At 42.6% G+C, this 27,150-nt stretch overlaps 1 protein-coding gene across 17 annotated transcripts in view; it reads left to right on the top strand.

Moving 5' to 3' along the window:
* The window catches only part of ZBTB20 (zinc finger and BTB domain containing 20), a 666,697-nt gene that overhangs the window by 131,854 nt on the left and 507,693 nt on the right, over positions 1–27,150 (top strand). For 14 of the 17 annotated variants that reach the window (XM_045001306.1, XM_045001323.1, XM_045001329.1 and 11 more), the window contains one exon: positions 20,722–20,843. The exons of the other annotated variants lie outside the window; for them this stretch is intronic. The gene's annotated coding sequence lies outside the window, so the exon portion shown is untranslated. The remainder of the gene's footprint in view (positions 1–20,721; positions 20,844–27,150) is intronic. 17 annotated transcript variants of the gene reach the window in all.

The raw sequence follows: 27,150 nt of genomic DNA on the forward strand, positions 1-27,150 counted from the left end.
CAAAGGTATCTTAATTTTTCAAGTAATATTTTCTGTATATTGGACCAGAACAGAAGGTTAGTAGGAGATAAATGCCTTGGGTTATAAATAATGATGTGTGAGCAAAAAGCAATACAATGCACTTAGGAACAGCTTGGCGTTGCTATAGAGTGAAAGTGTATTAATCCAAAACAGAAGAGTGATGGCTTGCATTGTACCATAGATGCTCTTCAAAAGTAGTCTCCATGTTTGCTTAGATCTGGATAGAGTACCCTATAGGTTTTTGAATATCTAGGATATATTTTGATGATTTTCTTTATGGAATAATGTCTTATGTAACCATAACTTGAGTAAGAAGGGACAGTCTATAACAGATCTAAAGTTGGGTTATAGTCCTGCTGGGGCTGAATAGATAATTGATGCTCTTTTAAAAAGTATGGTAGCTTTTACTGTGGAGTGACGTGTCAATGGGACCCTCTGTGGTCTGGCACCAGACCTACTATGTTTTGAGAAACTACTGGGGAAAACAATAGCTTTCACTTGACTTCTGTCAGAGCCACGTTGAGGCTCTCTTCCCTCTAAATTACAGCTTACCGTCTCATTTTAGAGAGGAAAAGGTGCCTCCAGAGTTGTAGCCAAACTGCTGGTATTCGGCTGATACCATGCTGCCTATGGATGCTTATTGAGTGTTCAGAGAGAGCCCCTGGAATTGTTGATGCCATTAAATGCTATCACACAGTGGGTGAACTTCTATCTGTTTTCGTTGAATAACTTAAGAAGTGTCTTTGTCTGCCATTCAGTCAGTGGCAACCTTGGATTCAAAGAATGAATAATCACTTCCAGCTGACCTGCATTAGCACATAACTGGAACTGTTCTTCCAGTTCTCTTGCCAGTGATAGCATTAAAGGAGACATTCTCCAGAGAAAATGAAGACAAATTTTAATACAGGAAGAGACTATCAAGTCTATACTAGGGATGGAGACTAAGATCTCCTTCTGATGACTAGTAGCACTGTGTATGTATATTGTCAGGATTACTTTGGTAGTTTTAATCTCTACCAGCTGAACCAAATATTGCACAGCTCCAGGATTCTTTCAGATTTGCCCTCCCCAGCACAGGGGGAGACATCTTTGTTGTCATCATCTCTTAGCAGGAGGAGAGAAGTACTGGAGGGTCCTGGTAACCTGCCAAATGAGGGATTGCAAATCCTTCTGTGAAACTCTTCTAGAGGATTCCTGAATCTCAGGCTTTCATTGGGGTGCCCTATGAACTTTCCTGTCTTCAGAGACAATGGGTTTTGAGAGTTTGCCCTTTTAAAAAAAGTTGAATACAGATTAGGGAAAATCAAAGTCCCCAGACAAATCTTGAGTTGCAGAAGCCCAACGGGAAGTGTCACCTGTTAATCCATGATATTGCCTCTTTGAAATAACCAGATCACAAAAGTTGAAGTGGTCTCTAGTAAAACTGCTTTTGAGGACCTTATTACTATGTATATGCCCTGAAAGAGAATAAATTGTGGTGCAGATGCCTTCCTTGCCTAGAAAAGTGGATGATTCTCTAATGAGGAGAGCAGCTTGGAAGCAGAAGGCAAAGAATGAGCCTGCATTGGAAGCTCATAGTGATTTTATTGCGAACAGTGCCACCTACATTTTTTTTCTTTAGCTTTTTGGTTTCCACAGGAGTTGCCTTTCGTTTATCTGATGGAAGATGAACTATGGTCACAGGTTATGCACTACTTTTGATGTAAAAATCTTTTGGTTAATCAGGCCATGACACTCTTATCTCATACAATCCCACTGCAGTTTATCTACAATCACAGCCATGGCTCGATGCCTGTCATACTGCCTGACCAATGTAGTATCAGTACATTCTGAGACGATCTAGACAGCTACTCCAGTCTCTGTTGTTGCTGCTGGAAAAGAGGGTTGTGGGAGTTGTTCATGATGCCTCTTCCACCCCACCTCTTCTACCACACAGGATACTTAGATTTCTTACATAAATCCCATAATTGATTGCCCTTCTGGAGGATACTTTCCATTATAGAACCTGTCTGGCAGTTCAGGTTGCTGCATCCTCTACTTTTAGGAGTTTTTACTTAAGAGCTTTGATGATAAGCAAGGTGGTATGCTGACAAACAACAAATGTAAACTGAAGTGGTACATGAAAGTGAGGGACACAGAGAGGAGGCTGCACATGCAGACATTTGGGTCCCACTATATTGCCAGAATTGACTGTGGGGATGCTAGCCTGTGGACCAGACCAATTTGTACCCACTGGAGGAATACAATTGCGGTTGGATTGACTGAACGACTAGTTGAGAAACCTTTGAATAACTAACCCTATTTTCATCGTTATGTGACTAGAACTATCACCATCATTAGAGCATTAAACCATCTATAGATGAGGTGCTCTTCCAGGGGACAGGAGAGTTGCAGTGTTCAGCTGCCAAACTGAGCTATGGCCATGTCACACACAATAATAAACTTAGATGCCACCATAAACAATCTTGAAAATTATGTATATGGTTAGTTTAGGAACAGTTGCTTTGCCCAGGAAGATTTAGTTTAGTTGTAGAATTTGGTTTTTAATAGGGCCCTGTTTGTACATAGAGATGAATGTTTCCTTAGAACAAATGAAAACTTTACACATTTTAGCTCAAACAGTGCTCTGCTAAGCCTCCCACATTTATACCCATCTTCCTGGCAGTCATCCCAAAATATGTTTGGGTTGAGGCATTATGCATTACATTTGGTAAGGCTTTAGCATTCCCTCTTGCTCACATCAATCCTTATTTCTGTTTGCTCTTGTAATTTATAGTTAATGAAAATTCTAAGTTTACCTTTGTTTTTGTTGGCTTCTGTACAAGTGAACCCTTCAGCCCTTGCAGCCTTCCATCCAACTGGAAAGCAGAATTCGAGAAAGCAAAATCTAACAGAGTAATTCCATTTTAGACAGCAGACTGGATGTTTATGTCAGTATGATAGCAATCTTGGAGAAACATTGAGTGTCTTGCTCCAGGCTTCACTTTACTTACTGGGGTGAGTAGGCTTACAAAGCATCCCAAATGGACAGTAGCCCTCAGTTAATCATAATGTAACAGAGCCAATCATGAAGTCCCTAATCAGTTTCTCCTTGATCCTTGCTCAGACAAGACTCCTGCTCAAATCCACAGGAATTTGCCTAAGTAATGACATCAGAATGCGGCTCAGAATACACTCAGATGACCTTAATGTGATGTGGATGATATTGACAAAATAAACCATTCTGGAGCCATTACAGTCTCTCCTGACAAAATCTACTTTTAAAAAATATTTGCCTCATGGATTTTCAGTCCTGAAATAATTTTTCAGTCTGCTGCATACCACCCATGCACAGGAACTGTATATTTAAAAGATTACTATGTTAAACAGGTGTCTGCACATATACAGTATGTATAGTGTGTGTATATAATTGTGTTTATATATATAAAAATTATACACACTGTGCATACTGTACATTTACAGTTTAAAATTATACACACATATATAAAATAAAAACAAAATTCCTACACATACTAATTTTTAAAAATTCTGCTTAAAAATATAAAGTTCTCATTTTTTTTGGTGGTCATACAATGTTCCAGAGCGGTGTCTTTTCAAATTTAAAAAATAATTTCTTGGATAAAAATGTAGACAAGTTTAGAAGAATTATTCAGTCCAACAGAAATTGTAATATAGTCATAAATTCCTGAAAAAAAACAAGTCTTTGCAGACCTGAAGAAGAGCTTTGTGTGAGCTTGAAAGCTTGTCTCTGTTACCAACAGAAGTGGGTCCAGTCAAAGATATTACCTCACCCACCTTGTCTCTCTAATATCTTGAGACCAACACGGCTACAACAGTGCATACAAAGTCTTCACAATGGCAAGCCTGACTGACTCTTGGTTTAGCATCATGTGCACACCACTTTAGTCCACTCCATTGTTCTCACTGCTATAAAAGTGTAGCTTATCAATATGGGCTCTGATCCAATTTTAAAACTTAATTTTCTGCTGTTCAGTTCATCTTGTGTAGCCATTCCTGATGCTGTGCAGTCTGATGCATTAGAGGACAAGGCATGGGAGAAAAGCACTCTTTGCACCTGTTTAAAATCTCCAATGCTTTGTGTGGTTCCTGGGCAACAGGCAAGAATCCTGTGAAAAGCTAGGCTGCACTTGCTCAATTGTCGCTGGCAGCTGTGACTTTGAGAGAGCACATAGCAGCTCCTTAGCAGGTTGCTTGTGTTATGTGACAGGCACTGATCATGGCAAACTCTTGGCTGATTTTTCTTCATTTGTGCCTGTGATCAAGGCTGGGTTGCTTGGAGTTGCATACTTAGCCAAGAAAAGAATTAAAGAGCTCTAAGGTGAGTTTGTCATTGTGAGGGGCAGGGAAGTGAGGCAGGGATTAATTGTGACTCAGTGCTTTCTTGACTGGCAAACGAGGAGAGAAGCACAGACATTTCTCACCACATGGTATTTTTCTCTACATTTTGTGTTCTTTTCAGGATCTTTTTGCAGTGATGCCATGTGGAGCACAAGGGCTCATAGCCTGGGAACAGTGTGTTTTTTGTTTTGGTTTGTTTGGTGGGCAAGTGTACATTTTAGGTTAGAAATCTCTCATATAATTTTTTTTTATTGTTGGTTCTGATCTCTTGAGGTTGGCACGTCTGTCATTTGTCTACTGGGGCTAACAATCACATCAGTCTTTGCTGCATGCCCGATCTGGGTCTACCCTCAGTGTCATCTTAGCAACTGATTCAGTCACCCAGCACTTCCGTGATTGGCAAATTCAGACCATTTCATCTTTGTATCCGCTCTACGTTATCCAGTATAAACATCCCTATTCTGCCCTACTCAAAGGACGTCAGTATTTTATCAGTAGATTTCAGCAAATTGTCCAAATCTCAAAATATTATGAACTATTGACATCCCCATCCTCATAATGGCAAGCCTGGCATTTCTTTGAGATTGCTTTAAACCCTATTTATGCTCATACTGGTTCAGCCCAGAAGGATTGGATACACTATAGCCTGTTTCTACTTAAGCTTGTATCAGTGTCTTCTTTTCTGAAACTTCCGGAAAATCTCCTTTAGACACACAGTGGAGCTGATGACAGTACAAGATGTTACAACCACTTTATTAGCCAAGATTAAGAAAGAGTGGAAGAGTATCTGACTACTAGATGGGCAGGTGTTGGCAAGGACCTTTACTTGATATCGCTGTTGAATTTCTTAGTTAAACACAATAGAAATATGGCTATTAAGCAATAAGAGTCAGTGTGGTGTAATGGACAGAACACAAGGAGCCAAGGAATCCTGTGTTCTCATCCCAACACCTCCGTGACTTGCTGTATGGTCCGAGCCATGTCGCTCAACTTCCCTGTGCATTGATTTCCGCGTCTTGAAAATGGGGGTAATGGTGGTTGGCTCCCTCACAGGCTTAATTCTTGAATGTCAGGAATGTTGAAATTCTTGAATGGGAAATAGTATAGAAATGAAAAATATTATTGTAAACTCTTTTTAATTGTGTCTTTAAGTCCTGTGGCATTTGCATAAATTCAAAGAGTGTGTCTACTCTCATTATATCTTTTATCATCTTAAAAACTCAAGTCACATTTCTTCTTCAGCATAGAGGCGCTTCAGAGTTTATTAGCCACTGCTTTTGTGATTGGTCAGTGAGGGAAAGTAAATCAGTGTGGAGTGCCTGATAATGTTCTGAGATCTGTGGTTTTGGGTCTTTTATCTGCCCATGCAGGGTGAAATTCTGGCCCCATTGAAATCAATGGCAAAACTCCCTATTGACTTCAGTGAGGCCAGGTTTTTATCTGCAGTGTTTAATTTTGGAACAGTAAACATGTAATATCAGTTTCCAAGACAATGTATGTGATACCTTTTAGTTCTACAGTTCAATAGCCTTTGACCTTGTTGAGCACTCACATTGGTGCATTTCGTGACTGCTCCATGCATACCAGCCTACTGTACATACTGGAAGCATAGGAAGTTAGCAAATTCATTTTGATCCTATACCACTGTTTTTAAAGTGACAAAAGGCAGATATTTGTAAGACCTCTTCTGTTAGGTTAGGACATGTTGTAAGCCAGTAATAATAGCTGTGCTGCACTGTATATGGAAGTCACAAGTTGTGTGTTTACTAAACGCATGATGATATGTGTTGCATTTTCATATACTGATTCCTTTTACATAGAGATGATGTAACACAAGAACTGTCTGACTTCCATTGTAAAACCTGCACATGTCTGGAAGGTGGAATGCAAAGTTTCTTCAGAGGCCCGTGTTCATTCTTCTCTATAATTCAGCCAGTGGGATTGACAGAGAGTGATACCTTTTGTGGTGCTGTTGGAGCACTGGAATATACACTACAGTATTAGACACTTCTCTTTGACCGGCAGATGGCAGATGAAAGTGAAAAGCAAATTTAAACAAAATCATGGGCGGGGGAGAAAAAGTTCTGGAAAACAGTCAAATAAAAACATGGAGCATGATTTTCTTTTGAAACTCATGAAATTAATTCATGTGCAAACACAGATTGCTTGGGTCTTTTTAACAAGGGTGAACCTTTCTTATGAAGCATACAGGCCTCCAGTCCCAGCCTCCAATGAGGCAAGTTTGCAGGCTTTTTTTCATTGCTGGAAATTCTTAACTGCTGCAATGCAAACAATATCAGAGAGCTAATGTTACTTCACTCTTCATGGCCTATAGTTGTGTGACACTTGTAATGTCTCTTTGAATGTGCATTATGTATTGTTATACCCTGAGACAAATCAATGGCACTGCCTTAAATCAGCCCAACACCCAAACAGAACAGTTAAACACGCATGGTGTTAAGGAGTTAGGAGCAGTGGAACTGATCTCATAGAGTGGCTTTTTTTAATACAAGGCTGAAGTGAGCCGTGTTTAACAGGCCAGGCTGTGTTACTGTTCTCACTGCAGGTGTTCAGATGGAGTCTGTACAGTGAAAGGCTCTGTAAGGAGACCAGCCCCTTGGAAACATTGAAGTGCATATGCAGGACTGGCACATTCCTATGTATTTAAGAAGTTCAATAAACATTATTTGCAGTGGGTGGATGTTAGTACATAGCTTTGTCATGGGTCTACCGGATTTGTGCTACACCCCTAGCTTTGGAACAGTCTCTAGGAGGAACGCGTTCAGTGTGCCAGATCCCAAAGGGGCTCACTCTTCCTCCAGGGTAGGCCATGCGGCCTCACTGCCTCCTAAGACTGAATCTTTGCTTCAGCACTCCTGCTTCATAATGTGAACTCTGTTCAATGAGTCCAACAGTTATAGACTCCTTGTACACTCTTCAGGGATTAATGCAAGTCACCAAGTATTTACAGTGACACTTAAGCAGTGTTGTCAAAACAGTAGAGATTATAAATCAACTGGAACGCAGTATAGCAAGTCCTTAGGTTAGCACAGAGAAATGAAGGTTAAAGCATCGTCCATTCTGATTAGCTCAGAGCCCCAGCCAAGCTGTAGATGAACCCCATGTTCAGGCTCTGTGTCTTTCTCAGTCTGATCTCCTTGATCAGTTTCCTGGTGAGAGTCCAGGAGCCTCACTTCCTCCAGAAGTCAACACTCTATCCTCCCACCTTCACTCCTTTGGTCTCGAGCTGGGGTATCAGCTTCCCTGCTGAGAGACAGGGAAATCCACCTCCCTCTGGGTTGTTGGTTGCTAGGTGCCAATGTCCTGTTGCATTGTCTTCTTGGATTTTCCATTGATATGGGGTCAGCCTCGACCAGACCTTTTTAATGACCCACTCGTACTCAGACAGCTGGGTGACATACGCACTTATGTCTCCCAGCCTGCCCTGAGAGCAATCTTAGTCCCTTTTCCCCCACTGGGTAGCCATGCAAAATATAGAAGAAACTGAGACATACATGTGAATTTTCTATAATATTTTATTAATCCTACTTCATCACAAGCTCTTTTTAGTGAGTAGTACACTCCTGTGTATTAACATTCTCATATGCCCCCTCATTCACAAACTGCTTCTTATTAGATAGTGAAAGGAGGGTTATGACTAGGCTGTTTGTATTAGAGTGTGTGTGTTTTGCCCTATGTTGTCTTTAATAGAGATGGATAGACTTTGATTAAAATAATGCTACTTTTCCAAAAATCCCCATCCTAATGAATTTCAGCTCCTCAATCCGCATGCCCGTTTGCAAACATGTGAGGAACTCTCAAAGGTCTGAGCTGTTGGATGCCCAGCAGGAGCCATCATCTGCCACCAGTGCAGAGCTGTCCTGACTGCTTAGTCTTGTCTCAGGTAGTTGCTTTTGAACTACCCAACAGAGCACTGTGATGGGCCACAGTATGCTACGTGCTGTGTAGGTACATCTAGTAACAAAGGATTTGGAGGATGCATGGCATACAGCACTTGCCAAGGAAGCAGTTAAACAGGGCTATCAAGTATCACACCTTTGTCTTATTAACAACTTCTGTAATTTGTCAAGTCCAAGGTGAAGACTATAGTGAGATAGTAAGATCAACAGCAAGGGATTTAAAACCTTCTTTAAGAGAGGTTTGTTAATGCAAGCAAGGAAACGCTTGGAGTAGAAGGTAGCAGAATAGTATACCTTTCCAGACAAGCGTGTGTCAATTCCTCTGTATTTACTCTGCTCATTGATCATCCTCCATTCCTGAACTAGCTTTATGTCAGCACCTGTCAATTAAGATTTGCTCTGGCTTCCTTGAATCTGATGACGATTCTCAGCATGGTAGGCTCTGGACATCTTCTTTGAGAGTAGTTGTTGGCCCGATTTATACAGATAGGACACTGAGCCAAATCTTAATCCCAAATTTCTCTTCAGTTAGCAACATGCAGTACTTTTTTCCTCTGGTGGTGGTGGTGATGATGATTTTTGCCGGCGACCTTGTGATCTTTTGAAACCCTGACCAATGGATATTGAAGGGGCATAGGATGGGAGAGACTAAGGCCTGGGCTACATTAGCGGGGGGGGGGGGGGAGGTGTGTGTTTCGACCGAAGATATGCAACTACAGCTACGCTATTCGCGTAGGTGAAGTTGAACTATCTTAGTTCGACTTACCTGGCCATCCTCAGGGTGGCGAGTCGACTGTCGCAGCTCCCTTGTCGACTCCGCTTACTCCTCCTGCCGAGGTGGAGTACGGGCGTCGATTCACGGATCAATTTATCGCGTCCAGACGAGACAATCTTTCTTGTACAATCCAAAGTCTTTCTTGTACAATCCAAAATGCATTATATTTGTAGGCATTTATATTATCATCCTGCAATTCTTTATCACCTTCTACCCAAACATCCCACCATACTTTTCGACTGGTAAACCTCATAACCCCTTTTGGGACTACGTCTGTGTGTGGTAAGGAGTATAATCCTGGTTTTACTGAGTGAGGAAAGTAACTCTGCCAAGCCACACAAGGAGACTGTAACAGAGCCAGGAATAGAACCCAGGTCCACAAGACCATCCTTCCTGCCTTTACAGTAAACTTGCTGCAGCATTGTTGTGGGTAACTCATGCTGACATTAAGAGCAATGTGAATTTAATACATCAGTTTCTCTGTCTTATAAATGAAGAGAGGTTTTTTTCCCCTTCCTTTGAAGTTTTCAAGCAGAACTTGCTGGTGACCCAGTTTTGCTAACAGTTCTCTTAACTAACCCCTGTACTCACTCATACGTTTTTTTTTTCCTCTTCCACCCACTGTCTGTCTAGCCTGGTTTAAAATTTTCATATATGTACTTTTAAAAAATTGATTAGTTGGAGAGCTGCCCGTTCTTCTGCGCTGTATAATAAGGATTTAAAAACTGCACTCTGAATTCTGTATAGTGTAATTAAAAATGACCCAGATTTGGACCTGAGAACACCAGGACTTAGCCAAACTTGCCACAAGCTGAGTTCTGATGGCAGATGGGAACTAATGAGGACACACTGCACTCCAAAATTTCCCAGCTGCTTGGCCCCTTTTTGTACAAACAAGGTTTGGAGTGAAGTCCCGATCCCAAGAGCATGTTCAGCAAATATGCTGCACCCAGAGTTTTGGGAACACTGTCAGACTGTTTCAGAGTATTTTTAAGGCCTGAGCTCCAAAGGGCTTTCTCGGTATGTTGTAGCATTAGTGCAAACATGCTTCCCTGGGGTTGGAAATGATCACCTGCTTCCAGATGTATTTGGATTTTTCTTTTTCCCCCCAAGGGAGACTTGCACTTCATTTTAACAGGGCACTAAAATCAGAATGGACTTAGTCTCCCTTCAAGCTGTGGGTCTCTTCAACCAGTTCAATGTCCTGGGACTATTCAGGCAGATGTAATTGAATCAGTCTGAAGCAGCTGTAGCTGGCATGTGGTCTCTCAGATTGCTAGCACCTGCTTGTTTTTCTCTAACTCACTACAGCGAAAGTAGTGCCAAAACCAGCATTGGTCTTGGAGTGGATAAAGCACTCCAGATCCTGTGTCCCATTCCCCTTCCAATCTAGCCACCTCATTACTGGTGCCTGAATTAAAGTTGTTGGTAGTGAGCAGGAACAGGTTTATGCTTCTCCTGAAACCACGTCCCTCCCCCCTTAAACCAGTGTACTGCCAATACAGGCTCTTCTCTTCATAAGCAATAAAAGATGGCTTAATAGTGATCAGGTGCTCTGGGTCCCTCTGCCCTCCTTAGAAAATTGGGAAGACCGTGCCTTGCTGTATCAAATTAAAACACATGCACCAAATTTATTTGTTGCTCTAACAGTCTTGCTGGCACAATCGGGGTTTGTTAATGTCTAACAAATGGCCAAGCGGTTCTGGGATGTTCTGTACAATATTCCTGTTCTCTGGTGGCGAGTCTGGTAGACTTTACTTATTGTATTGCTGCCACAATCTAAACTTTATTATGCTAAGATTTGAAAAGGGAATGCGAGTCACTTGGTTTCCTTCCTGTATTGTGTGATCTATCATAATCTTACATTCAGATTAAACACACTGGTGCACTTGGTCAAAACACACCTTGGTGTGGGTTTTGGATGTGAGATTACAAGATGGCATATTGAAACATTAATTTCTTAATATATCCCTCCAGTGGATTCCCTTCACTTTCGGTATAAAGTTTATGCATCAAGTCCTTGTCCTGTTTTTTAAGTCTTTGCACAACATAGCTCTAGTCCACATCTGCCTCTTCTACTATTTCTCCCAGCCTTCTTTCACACACTCCACATCTCACACCTACCCACTCTTTTCTTCTTCTATGCTGTTCCTTTCTCCTCAAATCACTTATCTAATCTATCCATGTCTTTTTAGGGTGCCCCATCATTGTAGTATCTAGGTGCTGTGAAAACACTTCATTCCCTGATTTTAGTGTAATTGTATTCTCCTCCTCCATTTACATCTGTTTATATTAGCATAGTAAAAATCACCATAATATCCCATTGCATTGACTTGTGTTTTGTAATGACAGGGCATACAACTATGAATGTGACCACTTATTGCCCTGAAAAAAAGAGGGCCAGATTTTATAGGGACAGTCCCAATATTTGGGGATTTTTCTTATATAGGCGCCTATTACCCCCCACACTTTGTCCTGATTTTTCATACTTGCTATCTGGTCACCCTAAAGACAGGCCATCTCTACGTCTTCCTTTTTCTCCCCTTCCCTCCTGTTTTGTGTGGAGTCAGGTAGGTGCCTGACTTATTCTCACAAAAAATGACTTAGTTGCCTAAGCCACCTGACTCCAGGAGAGGGGTTCTTTATGGTGGATCACTAGCAGAAATAGGTGCCTCACTCCCTGAGAGGGACAGGGTTTAGGACACACCCCTCTCTTTGGCATCTCTCATTGGTTAGCTTAGGCAGCTCCCTGCCTAGAATGCTGGCTTTTGCAGATTCTGTGCTAAGGTTCCCATTCACCGTATAGGGAGCCTAGGTGCCTAACTAAGGCTTGGTGGATCTCGTGTTGTTCCAGTGATTTTTCGAGGCACCTAAAAGTCCTACGTCCCTTAGTGGATCGGGGCCTGATATTCAGAGGTATTGAGCGCCCTCAGCTCTCATTTACTTTAGTAGGAATTGTGCATGCACACTCCCTCTGACAATCAGTTGCTTCAGAGAGATAGTATCAGAGGGGTAGCCGTGTTAGTCTGGATCTGTAAACGCAGCAAAGAGTCCTGTGGCACCTTATAGACCAGGGGTCTCAAACTCAAATGACCCCGAGGGCCGCATGAGGACTAGTGCATTGGCCCGAGGGCCGCATCACTGACACGCCCCCTTGCTGCCCCTGGCCCCACCCCCAATCCACCCCTTCCATGAGGCCCCGCCCCTGCCCTGTCTCTTCTCCACCTCCTCCCCTAAGCGCACGCAGTTTTAATAAATATATACACTCAGTAATGCACCTCACTCAAAGGACAAAACACGCACTTAGATTTACTGCCTAAGGCTCTGGGAGGGAGTTTGGGTGGGGGAGGGGGTCTGGATGCAGGCTCTGTGCTCGATGCAGGCTCCAGGCTGCGGCAGGGGGTGGGGGTGCAGGCTTTGGGACGGAGTTTGGGGATAGGAGGGAGTGCAGGGGTGAGGGCTGTGGGGCTGAGGGCGAGGGGTACATGATGCAGGAGGGGGCTCAGGGCTAGGGAAGAGGGTTGGGCTGTGGGGTGAGGGCTGTGGATGAGGGGTTCATGATGCGAGGGGGCTCAGGGCTAGGGAAGAGGGTTGGGCTGTGGGGTGAGGGCTGTGGATGAGGGGTTCATGATGCGAGGGGGCTCAGGGCTAGGGAAGAGGGTTGGGCTGTGGGGTGAGGGCTGTGGATGAGGGGTTCATGATGCGAGGGGGCTCAGGGCTAGGGAAGAGGTTTGGAGTGTGGGGTGAGGGCTGTGGATGAGGGGTTCATGATGTGGGGGTGCTCAGGGCTGGGGCAGAGGATTAGGGTGCGGGGGGATGAGGGGTTCATGATGTGGGGGCGCTCAGGGCTGGGGCAGAGGATTAGGGTGTGGGGGGATGAGGGCTCTGGCTGGGGCTGAGGATTAGGGTGCAGGGGGATGAGGGGTTCATGATGTGGGGGTGCTCAGGGCTGGGGCTGAGGATTAGGGTGCGGGGGGAATGAGGGCTCTGGCTGGGGCTGAGGGTTTGGGGTTGGAGAGGCTCAGGGTAAGGGCAGCCTGCCTTGCCAGTACTGGCGGAGGGCAGGCACTAGGACCCTGCGGCAGCAGACAGCAAATCTGCTGGGAGCCCTCCGGGCAGCAGGCAGGGGAGAGGCGCGCTGCGTTCTGTCAGGCAGGGACGCAACACAACGCGGCGGAGGGGGGGGAACACGCGGAGGGAGGGTGGCAGGCAGGGTCGCGGCGGCGGGGGGAGACCTGCGGTGGCCGGGGCCGATCCAGGCAGGACCGATGGGGGGCGGGAAGAGACCCAGCTCCAACTATTGCTGGAGCAGGGCGCCCAGCCCTGAATATTGCTGGGGCCCGGGCCCCACACAAGTATATAACCTGCCGCCCATGCCCCCCGGCCCGGCCCGGCCCAGCCCCGGCAGGTCTCGCTTCCCTTCCCCCCCCCCAGCCCGGCCCCGGCGGGTCCCGCTTCCCTTCCCCCGGCCCGGCCCCGGCAGGTCCCGCTTCCCTCCCCCACCCCCCGGCCCGGCGGGTCTCGCTTCCCTTCCCCCCCCCCAGCCCGGCCCCGGCGGGTCCCGCTTCCCTTCCCCCGGCCCGGCCCCGGCGGGTCCTGCTTCCCTCCCCCACCCCCCGGCCCGGGCCCGGCCCCGGCCCCGGCCCCGGCCCCGGCGGGTCCCGCTTTCCCCCCCCCTTACCCGAGCGCGTCTCTGGCGAGGCCTGAGCTCCGTCCCGCTCAGAGCCGCGTGGTGAGGGGGCGGGGCTGGGAGCTCCACGCCGAGCGCAGCGCTCAGCCCAGAGCTCCCAGCCCCACCCCCTCCCCACGCGGCTCGGATCGGGGCGGGGCTCAGGCGCTCGGACGGAGACTCGGCGCTCTATGCGCCGAGGCTCCAGGAGAGGGGCGGAGGCGGGAGCCTCCGCTTTTCTCTTGGGGGCCCCTGCTTGTTTGAGACCCCATGTTTGAGACCCCTGTTATAGACTAACAGACGTTTTGGAGCATGAGCAAGAAGCAGGCTAGAGATAACAAGGTTAGTTCAATCAGGGAGGATGAGGCCCTCTTCTAGCAGCTGAGGTGTGAAAACCAAGGGAGGAGAAACTGGTTCTGTAGTTGGCTAGCCATTCGCAGTCTTTGTTTAATCCTGAGCTGATGGTGTCAAATTTGCAGATGAACTGAAGCGCAGCAGTTTCTCTTTGAAGTCTGGTCCTGAAGTTTTTTTGCTGCAGGATGGCCACCTTAAGATCTGCTATTGTGTGGCCAGGGAGGTTGAAGTGTTCTCCTACAGGTTTTTATATGTTGCTATTCCTAATATCTAATATCAGCTGCTAGAAGAGGGCCTCATCCTCCCTGATTGAGCTAACCTCGTTATCCCTAGCCTGCTTCTTGCTTGCATATATATACCTGCCCCTGGAAATTTCCACTACATGCATCCGACGAAGTGGGTATTCACCCACGAAAGTTCATGCTCCAAAACATCTGTTAGTCTATAAGGTGTCACAGGATTCTTCAGAGAGATAGTAATAAGTGTCACATGAGTATATAAACAGAGAGCAATAGCACATTAGAAAGCAGTCTTTTGTAAGCTACCTTAGTAGTTATTGAGAAATAACCAAGGTTGCAGACATTTGCCTTCTGATTACCTAAGTATCACTAGTAGGCCAACCAAAACCAAAAAAGGATCTGCAGAGTATATGGTTCTCTGGGAAGTAACCATAATTTTGGGTCAGTAATTATAGCGCATATAAAGTCACTTATGCACTGCAGAGTGTAGTGTTGAGCTATTAATTTTTAATATATATATATTTAATTTTAAAGTATCAGTTTTAGGAGTCGTATAACATAGAACACAGAGTTGGCAAGGGCCATGGCCTGACCACTTTTTGTCTGGGCCACACCTGAGTGACAATGCCACTCACTCAAATTGGAAGGGATGGGTTTAGGGACTCATGGGCCAGGAGGGCTAGGCTGCTGGGAGGAGACACCTGAAAGGGGAATAGGAGAGTCAGATGGGGGCAGAAGGGGAATCTGTGGCCCTTCAGCCCCCAGCATAACTCCTTTTCTTTGATTCAGTTAACCATCCAAATGTATGTATATTATGTCAACATTTTGCCCCTGGAGTAACATACTTTCAATAAGCAGATCTAATCCATCACCAATACCAGGTGAGGGTGACTGAGCGCCATTAATAAGCAGACACTGAAGTGGAACCACACAGGACTGGGCATGGGAGATTGAGCCTTCCAGGTGTGGGTAGGTCCAATCTAAGAGGTTAGTAGCAATGGAAAGCAATCACCATTAGGTGAGATTTTGTTGACCTTACCTGGAAATGAGTTGCTGAGTCTGTTTCCCCCTGGAAAATTCCCACATAAAATAAATTGCCACCAGACCTGGCACTTACTGACACCCTTATCTGCAGTCTCAGTGGAGGCCATGGGGTTCAATGGATCATAGAGACAAGACTCCTCTTTCACCCATGCCGATGATTCCTACAGAACAGCCTTAAAGCACATTGGGAAGCGTATTTGGGAAGCTTGCATTGCCACTGTCTGTGCCATACCTGATGTATGAATGGAGAACTTTATTCTCTGGGCTTGTCAATCCATCACTGAATTCACACACACACAAAATTAAACAAACAATTAACAATTTAATACTGCAGAGATTATAAAAGACACTGTGCTATATGTGTAACCAATAAATTAAACCCTCTATGCCAATCAAACAGGGCTGATTTCCTACAGTTATACAAAGCCATAAGGGAAACAGTTTTTAGTCTCACAAGAGCATTTCCAAGAAAGAATCTCAGTCCAACTCCATCAGTTCTGCACTCTATTAGTTGGCCCAATTGCTTCCTAGAAAAGTCCCCCAGCCCTGTTAGAATGTGCAACTCTCCTAGACAATTCCTTACGTACAGGACATCACACACAGGATTCTAAGCTTGGCCTGCAAAACAGACAGATGGGATAGGATTTCAGTGGCCAGAAGCCTTCACACGTTGCATGAAAATTTACTGATTCAGTATTCTCCACTTAATCAGGATGCTCTTAATCAAGAAATCTGTTAAATTAGGTTGTGTCGCAGGGAAACGATTTAGCCTAATGACAGTGAATGGTAATAGATGCTGCTTAATCGGGACAGCGTTGCCAATATTTCTGCTTAATGGGGACACATTTGGCTAGTGCTAGTGGGTTAAGTGGTGTTTAACCAGGTGTTTAACGGGTGTGAAATTCTAAATTCTAATCTTTTAATATAGCAGTCGCCAAATAAAGGTTAAGAGAAGAAGAAGTAAAGATTAAATACAGCATAAACCATTTTTATATGGTACAACATTTTACTATATTTCAAATCTTTTTGGACAATTTTTTTTTCAAATGGCTGCTTCTCTTAATTGAGACAACATATTAATCAAGACAATAGACCATCCCAATTAGGGTATCCCAATTAAAAGGATTATCCTGTAATTTGAACAAAATATCACTTGGTATGAAATCTAGTGCCAATATCCAGTTCATACAGGCCTAAAATGCAACTAAATATGGAAATTTGGTCGTTTTTTTTAGTGGGCAAATTTTAAACTTCTTGTGCTGCCACCAAATGACACAGTTTTCTTTCTATCTAATACTCAGGGTTAAGGGTAGTTACCCTGATTACTCTGAGATGTTACGGAAGCATGTTTTGAAGAAGACTTCTAGCCTTCTCCACTCACTACTATTCTTCAGATAGACCTTGTCTGGAATAGCATAAATGGTGTCTGGATGTTTTAACTAACATGTTTTAAAATCTCAGTGTAAACATGGCAAATTGTACTTTAATACAGGTTAGCTGTTTGAGGTGAACCTTGGTGGGTAGAATAGGGTTCTGCCTCACCAACATAACTCATCATAGTGGCCACACTTAAAAATTTTCTTCCATGCTGAAAGATTCTACCTCTTTGAGAAATATTCCCCATACTTAAAAGGGAACTGTCAATACTTCTCAAAATGGACAAAGCTATAAGTGCTACCACTGTAGCTACAAAAAGCAGACCCAAAATGATGGAAATTTACTGGATGCGTGAATAGGGAGTTTTAAAAATACCTGAGAACATAAGAACAACCAGACTGGGTCAGACCAATGATCCATCTAGCCCAGTATCCTGGCTTCTGACAGTGGTTGGTGCCAGATGCTTCAGAGGGAATGAATAGAATAGGGCAATTTATCAAGTGATCCATCCCGTCATCCAGTCCCAGCTTCTGGAAGTCAGAGGTTTAGGAACATCCAGAGCATGGGGTGGTGCTCGACCATCTTGGCTAATAGTTGTTGATGAACCTATCCTCCATGAATTTATCTAATGCTTTTTTGAACCCTGTTATGCTTTTGGCCTTCACAAGATCCCCTAGCAAAGAGTTCCACAGATTGACTGTGTGTGGTGCGAAGAAGTTCTTCTTTGTGTTTGTTTTAAACCTAGTGCCTATTAATTTTGAAAGTTGACTTAACTCTCTTTCTACTTAAGTCAAGTGGAATTTTAACATTGACTTAAGTAGAATCCGAGTAAGGCCACTGCTGCTTTTGATAATTCCACCTGTAAAATCTAATCTAAAATGTAATAAAACAGTTGTGTAGAAAAAAACAAAAATGAAAAAACAAAAACAAAACACCAAACACCAAACACCAAACCTAGAGGTTTATAAAGGCAAGTGTTAATTTATGTGCACATTATATAAGAAGCAAAAACACTTTGCACTTGATTCTCCTCTTGCTTATACCAGTTGCACAGTTGATTTCAGTGGTATTACTCTGGATTTATAACAGTAAAGGAGGAGAATCAGACCTTTGTGTATACAGGAAAAATACATCAAAATAATTCTAATTAACCAAACATGATTTTAACCTTTATCTACCATGCAAAAATCATTGTTAAAGTGAAGTTAAAGTTTCAGGCCCATATCATTGGTTTTAAGGCAGATTGCCTGCCAAAAATGTCAGAGCATAAAACAAGAAAGACCCCTTAGAGTGCTAGTAACCCAAGAAATGCAGAGTTAATGTTGCACTTCCCAAACAAGGTATCCAAACTATCTTTGCATCATAGAAATTATAGAAATGTAGGATTGGAAGGGACCTTAATAGGTCATCTACTCCAGTCCCTTGAAGGGAGATTATTTAGGAAATTATGGTGAAACAACTTCTGTGGTACTGTAAAATATCTAGAGTCCTCTGGTATTTTTGACCCCGTTAGAACTGATTTAGCTGTGAAAGTAGTATAGCAATGGCTTTGGTCATGTTGGTTGTTGATCTTCTGCTGAAAATGGCTGAAGATAAGGTGTCCGTATTGACTCTTTTAGCTCTGTCAGCTGCCTTCTGTACCACTGATGGTGATTCATCTGTGGCCGCTATGTTGGTGGGGTAGCTCATGAGAGACTCTGTGATTTTTTTTTCTGAGAGATCCCAGAGAGTAGTGTTGGATGATTGCTTATTTTCCCTGAGGGCATTCTCATAGAAGGTTTGTGGGGTTTTATTTTGTCATCCCTATTGTTTTACATGTATATGGGGCAAAAAAAAAGGATTAGCGAGGAGGTTTGGGTTGCATTGTTTTTTGGATGCAGTTGATATCCAATGTTGTTTTCCCATCCCTTTCACTTTTACCAGCATTCTGGGGTGACTTGCTCAGTGTTCAACAGAGATGGTGGCGTGTAAGAGGGCTAGCTAGCTGACACTCGCTCCAAGCAAGAGGTAGTGTGTATAGTGTTGGGGAAATAGCCAAAGCAAGTACTCAGTATTATAACTGCATAATATTTGACATTTTCCTGCTGTTTGTTTCTAAGTGCATTTCCCGAGGGTTGGGCTGGTTTTCAGGTGATTCCGGATGTTCAGGTAGTAGTGGTTGCTAATCATGATTTTTGTCATTTGCTCTTGGCAAGAGGGTTGCATCCTTTCATTTTGGGACTTTGTGTTTTATCTCCTCAAGATAGGATTATTGTATTGCACGTTATTTGAGGCTAATTCAACGTGTTATGCGGCAATTGTGGTAGTGCGCCTGTTAACTGGAATGTCTCATCAAAAGCATATTGCATTTCTTCTGCATGAGCTGTACGGTCTGTCATCTGATTTTCAGTTGAAGTTTAAGGAGTTGACTTTGACCTGTAAAACCCTAAATAACTTGGATCCCAACTATCTCATAGGATCCTTTCTTCCTGGGTGATACCATGGCAGCCACAACCCTCCAAGACACTCAAACTAACAACCCAAAGGCTTTAACAATAGGGGGCTGCAGATATGGTATGATCTATAAGGGATCCTTAGCTTTGGAACTTCCTTCTTCCCTTGCTCTGCCACAACCAGGTTTTAAGAACATAAGAACGGCCACACTGGGTCAGACCAAAGGTCCGTCTAGCCTAGTATCCTGTCTTCTGACAGTGGCCAATGCCAGGTTCCCCAGGGGGAATGAACAGAACAGATAATCATCAAGTGATCTATTCCTTGTCGCCCATTCCCAGCGTCTGGCAAACTTCAGCTTTTGGTAAACTTCAGGACACACTGCAAGGCTCACATGTTTTCTGAAGCAGGAGAGGGGAAAGGATGCAAAGACTGCTTTTTAAGGGTGTCTTTTTTGGGGGGGACAAGGTGGATTAGATTTGGTTGAGATATATCTATATTTAAAGCAGAGCTGATTGGAAAATATATTAAAAATAGCTATGGGGGGGAGAATTCCCCCCATTTGAATTCTTTTAAAAATCAGATTTTTGAAAATGTTGAAAAATTGCAATGAGCACTAATTAAAGGTTTATATTTGTAAATATTTTGTAATGTGCCTAGAGCTCCAGTGAGGCACAGCAAGGGATAGTCAGAACAAAAAGAATTCCTATACGCTCTCTGAGATCCTGATTTGGGTCTTCAGTCCTCAGACCTGCCTTGTTGTTAGTACCTGCACCATACACCTCTGCAAGGTCTGACCAGGGAGTGATCCCCTTTCGTCATGTTAATGACGTAAAGCTTTCTGTCACATATGGCTAGGAGAAACTGAGCAGCCCAAATGATCAATGGGGATTTCAAATCTTGGGCCTGATTTGGAAACAATTACTACTGGCCAGAACGTTCCTTAGCATGAGTAGTCCCATCCCATTAACTTTAATGGATCTACTCACACTAGAAAGTGCTACACCTGGTAGCACATTTCTGTAGGATCAGGCCCTTGTGATCATTCACTTGCCCCAAAATGACTAGAGAATTTTTTTCCTAGTCAGTGACCACATGCCATGCTCTTTTTAAAATGTAAAATTCTAGAATTTCACCATTGAGCAAAGAGAAGAGGTCAAAGGCAGGAGAGGCCGGAGTGATTTAGGAAATAAAGCCAACAACTATGACATCATGCAGTAACAAACTGCAGGACGGATTCCATACCTGGGCTTCTCAAGGGGCTGAACATACCCGAGGGGACACTGGGGTGATCAGTATACACCTAGCCATGTACTTTCCCCCCTCCTTTAATGAGGTTCTTTAGTGACATTTACATATGGATTGGAATTGAACCAATCAGTGTACCTGGACTTTCCAGTGTGAAGATTTGGAGGGAATGCCTTGGATGGTGTATATTTTGTTTGGGTGGGATATGGACAGGAGTCTCCATCTTCTTTCTCTAAAGACTTCCCTTATATGAGGTCTTAAAATTCTTTCCTCCTCTTCTTCTAGGGAACTAGAGGGCTTGACTTCTCCTTTACCTCCTGCATTTACTCTGACCACAGTCCCTCCCTGTTCTCACAAGTGGAGCTCAGCCCTGCTTCCCTTCCTGTTGATTCCCAGTCAGCTACATGGTAAGTTTCCATTATCTCTATGGTTGTTGCCGTAGGGTAAAGTCCTGGCAGCCTTTCTATAAAATCTATTAGTGCTGGCCATTGAGGGCAGAGTACTTGATGCCAATCAAAGATCATTTGGTCTCCCAGTCTGACTCTAAGGAAAAGGTGGTGCTGAATTAGCATTGGAGCTGAGCTTCAATGTAGATTGTTATAAGAATAACATATGAACTAAAATGTGTGACAGAAATAAATCCATCAGATTCTATAAAGGAAACAGTGGAATGCAAAGAAATCTTGGACCCTTAAATCCCATTAACCAGGCCAGAGAGAAAATGTGTTAAAAGGGAGCTGCACTGTATCTTTTTTCATTGTTTGATGAAATAATCTTTTTCACCCTTTAAGTGGTGTGTTTAAAAATCCTGGTATTTCTGAAACAAAGGGAATACACAGCCACTGAGCTAGCTGGTTTTTATACCTTCCTTTTCTGAGTATTGTCCTTCAGTATAATACAGAGCCATTTCTTTGTTCTCACAAGCTAGCAGTTAAATTGTATGTAAATGTATGCAAATTAGATGCTGTCTAATAAAGAGAGTCATTAGACGGAAGAAATATTTAGTTTGGGGGGGAAGAAAAGAAAAGAAAGCAGGTGTATTTTGCAGTAGAAAATGTAAGATAGCAAGAAAAGAAAAGAAACCCCTCAAACTTTGGGTGAAGATTTCTAAAAAAACTATTAAAATATTTTATAAAAGGTCTGGTCTACTCTTGGTCTTTCCATTTGTGAGTGTGTATGTGTATTTGTGTGTGTGTGTGTGTGTGTGTGAGAGAGAGAGAGAGACCAAGATTACAAATATGTACAAACTTGCACATTTTATGTGAATATGTTAAAACACATAAATACCCCTACATGTGGCAGTGATATAAATATTTAACAGAAATAGCATTATATGTAATATATTTGTGAAATATTTATATTACCTCCATGTAGGAGATATATAGATAGATATATCTATAGATATGTGGGTGCAGATTAAAATATATATATTTGTGTGTGTGTATATTTGTGGGTATATATAGAGCTGGGTGAATAATTGATGTTTCAGATCAGTGGCAGTTCTGAAAAAAATAATTGGTTCAGGTCAAACCGAATCTGAAATTTGTTGGAATTTTTGGTGAATTTAGAAAGTCTGTTTCAGCTCAATTCCACTGCTGTGATTTGAACCTGCATCTCCCACATCCCAGATGAGTGACCAAAACACTGAGCTAAAGCTTATAGAGGCAGATGGGCAGTGGTGCCACTTCCTTCTCTTCTGGCCATTTTGTGAATGGTCAAAAATATTAATCTCAAATGCATGTATAGTTTTAGTTAGACTGAAACTGCATTTTTCTTCTAATAAACTATTTGTCCAAGCATTTCATCAAGCTCTCTATGTATATATTTATGAAATGATTTAAGTGTGTATGTATGTCCGGGGGAGGAGAGGGGGATATAATTATTAGCATATGTTTCTGTATACCACATATGTGCAGGTGATAGCCATGTGATAAGTTCCAGAGGCATGGATTAATTTATTTATCATCCACCTTTGACTGCCTCTCCTGCACTCTCCCCACTAATCTAGCTATCTCCCAAGGATTTTTTCCAGTGTCCCAACTCCCGAGCAGCGTCAAGCATCCACCATTTAATTAATTAATTAAAATCAGCCTCCCACAGAAATGTTTCTCTTCTCTCCCTCAAATGTAGAATTTCCCACTAAATTACCACTGCTTGTAGGATGCACAAGTTTCAATCTTGGGCCAGTGATTTTTCTGTTGATACAAAAGTCAGTTTTTAAGTCTGGTATCTCAGTGTCCTAAAATCCTAGGAAGTGGGCGCTTTATACCATTGAAAGTTGGAGATTACCATCTTGTGGATAGAACACACAAAGTTTGTTTAGACCTAGAAAGTTCTGAAGTAATAGACCTTACGTTTATGCCTTTATTAGGAATAGAACGGCTATTTCTCATTGGTTTTAGAGGTTTCTGTAGCTTCCTCTGACCTGCATATCATTGAAACCCAAGGAGCAGAACAGTTTTTAGAGTTGGAGCCTTTGTGTCTAAGGCACCTAACTTAACAGGTGGGAGAGCATTTTTTTTTTGTCATTTATCATGGTTCTTGTTACTAGATATTTGTGCTTGAAGTGGTACATTTTTTCATAGCAATTTTGCAAGGCTGGAAGTGTAAAGACATATATGTATATGTGTATAAAATATATGTATATAAAAATAATGTTTTTCAAATATTTATATATAAAGCCAAAGGGATTGGCCTCCTTCCCAGAATTACTGGAACTACCTTCCCCAGGAACATTTGGACTTGAATAATCTCTGCAACAACACTTTTCTTCTGAAACTAAACAACTTTAGAAATGGGTGACTGGCTCTGGAGATCACTCACTGTTAATTTGGGTTCCTTTTCTTATGGTAATAGAAAGGCCTCCATGGCTGGGAAATATATTTTTATTTAATTACTGTAAGGTTCTCTTTTATTGCTCCTTTCTCCCATAGTTTTCCTTTATTTCCTGAGGGAAAGTCCCAGTACTAGAACCGTGGGGATACTTTTGTAAATGTTCTAGGGCATCTAGCATTGTGTTTCCCAGGGGATTTGGGCCTGTTTAAGATTTAGGCAGAAACCATGGGAAAGTACATGGTTTCTCACAGTTTTGAACCAAACCAGTCAAAATTTAACAGATTCTATAGCGTTTTGAGGGTTTTTGCAAATCTGAAACCCAAAATGAAAATCAGAGGATTTGAATTGGAACAGAAACAGAAGCTATTTCACATGGCTGCACTCAGGGCCATGCGTTCCTTTCTTCCCAAAACATGTTTGTGGGAGGACTGCTTAGGTAACCAGTCCATACAGGAAATAAAAATAGTCCATTGGGAGAAGAAGGATTGTCCAGTGGTTAGGGAACTAGCTTGGGACTTGGAAGACCCGGCTCCACCACAGACTTCCTGTGTGACCTTGGGTAAGTCACTTAGCCACTCTGTGCCGCAGTTCCCCATCTACAGAAATGGGATAATAGCACTTTCCTACCTCGCAGCAATGTTGTGAGGGAAAAAACAGTAAAGATTGTGAGATACTCAGATACTATGATAATGGGGACCATATAACTACCTAAGATATAAAGCTAGATATACAGACCTGGTAACATAGGCATGTAATAGAAATGCTATACTGAATCAGACCAATGGTTCATCTATTCAAGTATCTTCCAACAATGGATATAATCAGAGGCATTACCAGTATCTATCTATCTATCTATCTATCTATCTATCTATCTATCTATCTATCTATCTATCGAATAAAATATGCTGCACTAAACTAATTCTGGCACTAACAAACAGGCTGTGGGACTAACAGCTTTTGATATTACCTAGTGCTTATTATTGTTATTATTATTATTATTTCTTTTTAATTATGCAAAGTGCTAATCAGTTTGATTATGCACAGTGCTAATCAGGTTAATTATGCAAAGAGCTAATCAGTTGTTCTCTAAGCACATGAGGAGAGCAGAGGTGCTGGTGGTGAATGGCGCTCCTAGATGGGGGTAGTCACGGCAGTCATTCCTTATTAAGAGAGGAGTAGGTGAGATGACAGGGGGGTTTCACCTCCATTAAAAATAAAGAAGGCAGGAGAGAGCCCTGATGATGGTGGTTCTGGAAAGGTAATGTCTTCTCTCACAGCAAGGCAGATTTTTTGTTTGTCATACTGCCTGGTGTTGGACATTTGTTGTTAGACTTTGAGTGAAGTGACTTGGACAAACACAGTAGAGAGAACAACAAGGAGTCCGCTGGCACCTTAAAGACTAACAGATTTATTTTGGCATAAGCTTTCGTGGGTAAGAAACTTCACTTCTTCCGATTATTGGAGTGAAAATTACAGATGCAGGCATTATTATACTGACGCATGAAGAGAAGGGAGTTACCTCACAAGTGGAGAACCAGTGTTGGCAGGGCCAATTCGATCAGGGTGGATGTAGTCCACTCCCAATAATTGATGAGGAGGTGTCAATTCCAGGAAAGGCAACGTTACGTTTGTAATGAGCCAGCCACTCCCAGTCCCTATTCAAGCCCAAATTAATGGTATTAAATTTGCAAATGAATTTTAGTTTTGCAGTTTCTCTTTGAAGTCTGTTTCTGAAGTTTTTTTGTTCAAGTATGGCTTGAGAGAGGTATTGTAGCAGGTGTCACATGTGAGGCAATCTTGTCAGGCAAATTTTCGTTGGAGGGTTGGAGTCCAAGTGGCTGCCACTTGATGGAGAGGGGTGTGTAATCAAGAAGGCTGAAAATATTAAGGAAGTCTGCCCTAATCTAACAAAGAGAACCATCTTTGAAGCACTTGCACTCAGAATGCAGATAATGAGTCTTGGGAGGTAGAGGGAACATAATATATGATCAACAAAGATAAATTTGTGTTAGGAGATTATCAGATGAGCGCTCACAATGAATTTCATTAAGTCACCGATCCACAAGTAGACATTCTTCAGGCAAGTCTTAACAAGGGATCTTACTCCACGCTGCCCTTCTTAGGCTGCAATCTCACGCTAGTTACACATTTTGGGTAAAGCAGAATTTTTTATGAACCAGTAAGCTCTTCACTGGTTCTCATAATTTATTGTTGGTCCAACTTGTCCATTTTGTTGTGGTTGATGATTAGCTAATTTCTTCTCAGTATCTTTTATGTGAATACATTTTACTGCCGGCATGTGGGGAATAGGAATTATTTTTTACTGTTTGTCTAAGAAATGGCACACCCAGAGTGGAGAGTACTTGCTTCTGTCATATTTTGGGAAATGCCTTGAAGATATTCTGGAATCATTAAAACAAAAAATGACTAGATTGTAATAAATTCAGTACTTGAATTTAGTAGGCAGCAATACACAGGAAGTTATGCTTGAAATTAACTATTGTAAATGGCTGCTTATTAGGAGTAGTGCCAAATTATCAAGTACATTCAGGACAGGAAGTAACATCAGTAATTTGTAGCCGAAACTAATATTTGAAAAAGAACGTGGGTTGCCTCCTTGATAGCTAGTGAACATCACTCAATGGAACTATTACCATCTTAAGGAAACAATCTTCACATAAAGAGAGAAGGGTCTGCTGACCAGTGGCTGGGCTTACATTTACATGTATGCATTCTATTTCTTTCTTGCTCACATGTGCATTTCCTCTAACCTTAGGAGCATAAGAATCACTATACCATTTTAGACCACTGTTACATCAGGTCTTGTATCCTGACTCCAAAAGAGGCCTATGCTTGATGTTGCAGAAGAAAGTGAAAAAGCCCTTACTGCACTCACCCACTTGTGCAAATACTGTATATGAAGGGAAGAATTCCTTCCTGACCCCAGTAGCAATGAACAAATGGCCTGAAGCATAAACTTTCATTATTCCATTGTTTTAAGTATTCAGGGCCCACTGAAGATAATGGAAAGAGACTCATGGACTTCAGTGGGACTTAGCTCAGTCCCTTTTAGAACACTGGTCACTGTAATATCTAGATGCTGCTGCAGTGGAGTCACTACTTGCACCACGCCTGATTTTGGCCGTGTGAGTTTGAGGAAGTGAATTCCACAGGCTGAGTACGTGTATTCTGCCATTGTTTTATTTGTTAGCAGTAGCTTTGGTACTTGCTTGCACGTCCTATGTCACTTCTGACTTTTGCTGAGTGATATCCCTTAACACTCCCCCTCTCCTCCCCAGCCCCTAAGAACCATGTACTTGGGCATCCTTCGACTATATAAGTCAGTTGGCACTAAGTGAATTAAAATATTTCCCCCCTATTCTAATGTTTAAATTGTAAAGTAGTCCTGGAAAAGACTGCTGCAAAGCAAAACCAACCAAAATACAATTACTTTTACTAGCCAACCCAAAATAGACTACAACTGGTGGGAGGATTCTAGTAACCAGGAATGTTTACTTCCATCCTGCATAACTCATCTGTGCAAGCAAATCTATGTTTGGTGGGTGTGAAATGAATCCACTGAACTTGTCAGCATGCTATAGATGCATGGTTACTGTGATCTGATGTGATACTAATTGTTGCCCCAGGAGGCCTGCTAGTTGTCCAGAGCTAGATAGGTGCACTCAGCATCCTGTGCAGATAGCAAATGTTTTTCAGAGATGGAAACAAACTTTCTTCCTAGTCCAAGAAGCTATCAGAATTGACTTCATATCATGGTCACCAGAATGCTTGTTTGGGTTTCTGGCTGGCCTCTTGCTTCAGGTGGTTTTTGTATTACCTGCATTAAATGAGCAATTATAGCAACTTCACACACAATGA

Source organism: Mauremys mutica, chromosome 1 (assembly GCF_020497125.1).
Source record: "Mauremys mutica isolate MM-2020 ecotype Southern chromosome 1, ASM2049712v1, whole genome shotgun sequence".
Classification (NCBI taxonomy): Eukaryota; Metazoa; Chordata; order Testudines; family Geoemydidae; genus Mauremys; species Mauremys mutica.